At 34.2% G+C, this 5,534-nt stretch overlaps 1 pseudogene; it reads right to left on the bottom strand.

Moving 5' to 3' along the window:
• LOC105618636 overlaps positions 1–5,534 on the bottom strand; it is a 22,571-nt pseudogene that overhangs the window by 11,414 nt on the left and 5,623 nt on the right.

Genomic DNA, 5,534 nt, shown 5'->3' with positions numbered 1-5,534 from the left:
TTCTCTTCTCTCTCTCTCTCTCTCTCTCTCTCTCTCTCTCTCTCTGTGTGTGTGTGTGTGTGTGTGTGTGTGCGCGCGTGCGTGCGCGCGCGCGTGTGTATGTGTGTGTGCGTGTGCGTGTATATGTGTGTGTATTGTTACATCAAGTGTCACGTAAAAAGGACGAAAATAGCCCAACAAAGTTGACGTAGTAGATAAGCGGTTGGAACGCGGGAAAACTGATAACTCGAGAAGTCTTCGTGCTAGATAAACAACCGTAAGCGAAAGAGGATGTCCAATGGAGTACAAAAAGATGTTTAACTGAATCTTGACTTAACCGTCTAAACCGAGACGCACTGACATATAGACGAGGCTACGAGATGTGAAATCACGCAATGCTCGTCTTATTGTTGGAAAAACACAACTTCCGCTGACAAATTAGATAACATAAGAACTTTCGAACGTCGGAATGTCGAGTTACTCAATCTTCTTATCATATTACTCGACGAAGTACACTCGATGATATATACGCGTGCGGACTCAGCAATTTCCGTATAAATACATCCAAAATTGAAAAAAAATGCGAAAGCAGACAATATTTCGATTTATATATCACGTTACATGTCAGCATTTTAAATTTCGAAATAAAACATTTAAATATTTTGAGATAAATATTAAAAGAAAGAAAATAATATAAAAGCATAATTAAAAAAAAGAGGAAGTAAATAAGGATATTAAAAAAGTGTCGCTTAAACTTCTTCAATCTCTCAATTTTTGTATATTTCGAAAAAAAAGTAAACACTGATAATGCTCTTTCTAAATTATTATACATTAGGTTACCTCAAAGGAATCATTTCTTATTATTTAGAATTTAATTCATTAGATTTTTCTCGACAAAATCATTAACATTTTATGTCGCACGACGTAAAATTATTGCCCCGTGGTTTCCGTAAAGTTACACGTGTCACGATTGTTTACGCACTGTGTAACGCGTGGCGTAACTAGCATAATAACGCGTAAATCATGCGTCACCTCAATTGCAACATAATTGAAGGTACATTTACGATTATTGTTTGCAAGTCGAGCATTAATGCGCGTAGATCATTGGACGAATGAACAGCTACATATGATTAAAATTACATTGTGTTTACACTCATTAATTCATCATGACCGAATAGATGCAATAATATTAACTCGAAACAGAAAATAATAATATTGCGTTTTATTAAAATAATGTATGCCTCTTCTTAAAGTTCTCTAAAGAGATCGCATCTATTAACTTTAGGATACACAAAAGAGGTCAATCACTCTAAATGCAAGTCGTCGATTAGCTTATCTCAATCCGGGCATCCGCGCTACAACTTCGAGAATAAAGATAAAAATGTACATAAGATTAATCTTTCATATATCACAGAATTGCTATAAATGTAAAATTTTGATTATAAAAAATTGCAAGATTTAATTAAATCTTACAATTAGAAAAATGATCACAAATGTAAACTAAATATTCAAATAAATTCGTAAAGTTCGAGCCACAGAGTTATGCATTTTTGTGTATTAAAAAAAATTATTATACTTTTTAAATTGAAAATGTTATTCATCATGTTGAAATGCGATAAGTATATCACTCTCTTCAGAAGTAACACAACCGAAAAATTAAGTTTTCCAAAAAAAAAGAAAAGACTATTTTTCAACCAGAGAGAAAATTACTGACTAATCAAATTGTCCAAAAAAAAGAAAAAAATTCTTAACATAATCAAATATTATTTTTATTTTTTTATTCAAAATTCTTTTTAAAAATTAAAATCATCACCTTTTTTGTTGCGACAATTTTGACAATTTCTTTTTAAATCATTCTTTTTGAATTGTAACAATTTATTTTTTTTTTTTACAAAATTAAGTTCACTTTTAGTAATTGATCGCATAATGTTTACTTAATTATTCATTTATGTAATAATTAACAAATCATTTTTTTTGTAATTGTATCATTTTTAAATATAAAGGAAACGATCTTCTCGATGAAAAATAACATGTTGTAAATAATTGTCAATTGGAAATATCAAAAAGTCTCATAAAAAAAAGAGATTATTACATTGTTACACATATATTATGATTATTATATTGGGAAATCAAATGGAATGTTGTTTAAGTTTGAATAATCAGTATTCTTTTTCTCAATAAAATTGTCGACAAAAAATGCCGTTCTTCGTGCGGGGAAAACTTCATCGCGGAAGAACGCTGTGACGGTCTAATTAGAAACTCGAATAATTTATGAGTGCCGCGTCGTCCTATTCAATTAAGAACGCTGAAAATACATCTTTGACGGTATTCTGAGGCCTCGTTTGCTACGCTAGACTACCGAATCGAGTAAACAGGGCGTCGCTGCTTCTAGATTATCCGCAGAATTGACACTACTATGTATTCAAGTACTTTCACACAACAAACACTTGCTCGACACTCTCATTCACTTCTATTTCTAGAACGAAAAATCGAGGATAAAGAGAGTATGCATATTCAGTGTCGTATATCGCTTCGACGTATTCAGGAAGCTGAATGTGATCCACCTTCCATAAAAATATCCGTTCTAGAAAATAATTTTCGTTAAATCGTTCAATGATTTTAAAATTAATATATATATTTTTAAAGGTAATTGGTGTAAGAAAAGGTTAATGGTTTAAATAAAAATGTTTAATTTATAAAAATTCTTTTTTAATTAATTCATAATAATTTTTTTTTATATATATAACAGATACATTTGTTATATATAATAAAATATAAATATATTTAAAATATAGTATTTTATTATTAATAGATTTACTAACTTTTAAATTATACATATAAATATTTGAATATTTTACGTAAAATTTAATTAATAACGAATAATTTAATTTTATTATTTTCTTAAAATTCATAATTTCCAAAAATTGAGCTATAGCTATTACTTTCAAAATAAATAGTTATTTTTATTCTAAGCTATTCAATGTTTACTAGAATTTTTATAAATGAAAGATTTGTAGATGACAATTATTGGTTACGGAATAATTTTATATATCAAGTTTTATAATTATTGACTGATGTATAAAGTTCATATAAATATACAGGTTATCTACAAATGTGTAAGTTCAGTGACGCCTTATCATGGAAGAATCATCATATTTCTTAGATATAAAACTGCAAGTGTTGCACTTATGTGTCAGAATGTGTAGATTTGAATGAGCATAAAATGCGATACGTTGTGATCTTCTCGGAATACTACTCAGCATAAATTATTCATTTAGAGTTGGAATGAGCTAACTAACAGAATTATCTTCTACGCTAAACGCGTTTTGCGATTGTCGAGTAAAATGCGCGTAATAATGTGTTAAAATGTGAAGAAAATAAATCGTCGAATTTTGAATGAGCTGACAATTTTTTAATTTATTAAAATTAATTTATCGCTTTTTCATTCACATTAATTAATATATTAATTTTTTTAATGTATTGCTTTTTTTAAATCACATCTTGAATAATAAAAATGCACAACTTTTCGAAAATTTATCTACATGATGAAATATCTAACTTCTCTAAGGGTTCAGATTTTCCGAGTATCCCAAGTTTATCCTTAAAATTCGATTTAACATTCGGTAAATCACAAGGATAAAACGATACCTGAGTGACACTCAGGTGGGAATCTGAACATAGTCGAGGATTCCGTGTTTACGGTCACATGGTTTCTCTACGCACACCATTCGTAAACAAGAGGGACGCACAATGGCGGCGGGAGTAGGGCAAACCAACCCCGTTGCCGAGCTGTCGCTTCTTGTCTTATCTTCACACACGTTGAAATATTTCACACACTCGTCCTGCGTTTCACAGATATGCTATCCGTAATCCCATCGAAATGCATTTCTCACGATGAATATTATGAAACACGGTGATAAATGAAGACCGTATGCGCTTTGTGTGAGGAAAGAGAGAAGTGGAAATTATTCTTTAGACTTTGAATATAGATTCGATCCTTAGGTCTTTTGAAAATTCTGCGCATTTATTAAATGACATACGGCAAAATAAAATATGAAAACTCATGATAAAATGCATTCAATGATATTTAACGCCGAGAATACAAGTTGTTTATATTTTGAGAAATACAAAAGAAAATTTATAAAGCTAAATCAATAAACAAACTAACTAAAAGTAATATAACATCAATGTTATAATTTTACATCTAATTTAACGATGTAACTGTTATTTATAACATTGATGTTATTACTGTTAATTGATATTTACTGGAAATTAGATATCAAAGCTAAAATTATAATTCACAATTCAAAAGAAATCTTATTTTCGTATCGTAATTTACAAACAAATCATTTCGAAACAAATACTTTCATTTACAGATCACATTCTTCCTCACTGCAGGAAATCTGTCGGACTACATCCATGCATTGAAGTTCTTATTAACATGATTTCAAATCGTGATCATCTTATTAGATAAGAGTCTACGAACAATCAATCGTTTTTGATGTTGTTGAATTTCTGTTCATCAGCGAGATCAACAAGAGTCCATTTAAATCTCTGTAACTCTCACGCGCGATTTTTCATTGGAGTCTTACGGAGAAGCGATTGGCGAACATTCGCCACGAACCAGCTCGTCCAATCGTTGCGCGAATTTCGGTACCGGTGGTTTCACACGCAAGATAGGTACACTGGGATCCCCCGCGTTGGCCGCCAACGCAAAGAGAAGAAAACTACCGAAACTGGCCGCTCATATTTCACCGTGAGCTCTCCTTTCGAGAGGTAATGAGAAGCACGACCTGTCTTTCTTTTTTTCTTACTCCTCTTTTCTTCTTGAAAGTTCGGCATCTTTCAACAACCCCAAAGTCCCGCATTCCGCACTTACCTACCTACCAATGCTGAGGTGCTGACCTCCTGTGAGAGGAGCGAAACAGCGGAAACCCGTGACGCTGCGTCTATACTTCACAGAAGACGAAGAAGAAGAAGAGGATGAAGATGAAGATGATGATGAAGATAACGACGAGCGCACGCAGAAGACAGAGAACGGCAAGAATCAGACGGACGGATAGATGGACGCCGCGCGCGAGAGATACAATAGAGACAGACAACACAACCGAAACTGTATATGCACGACCCAGGCGCACGCCGGAAACGGTATTAACGAATGCCCCAGCGTACGCACTCACTCGTAAGCACTCGCGCGAGACACAACGGGGTTATGAGCTGCACACAGGAGGCGACGACACGTCACGCACACATCAGTCCGTTCGCCACTCACAACCACGGTCGCCGCGCGGCCGACGAATCGTCAGGCTGTATCCGGCGTTGAGGCGGCATGAGATCCGACACAGGCCGTGCTTGTGGGTCAGGCTGTAGAACAACCGAGTCTCGCCACGCTGGTCTCAACGGATCCGATCAGTTGACGGCGGGCCCTCGAGCGAGTTGGCCGGTTTCCGAAGGGATTGTTCGTGGCTGCGTTCTCTATGCACTACCGTGACCTCTCTCTTTCTTTCTCTTTCTCTTTCTCTTTCTCTCTCTCTCTCTCTTCTCTCTCTCTCTCT

Source organism: Atta cephalotes (genome assembly GCF_000143395.1).
Source record: "Atta cephalotes unplaced genomic scaffold scaffold00017, whole genome shotgun sequence".
NCBI lineage: Eukaryota > Metazoa > Arthropoda > Insecta > Hymenoptera > Formicidae > Atta > Atta cephalotes.
The sequence above is the reverse complement of the archived record's forward strand: the minus strand, read 5'-3'. Positions and strand labels throughout refer to the sequence as shown.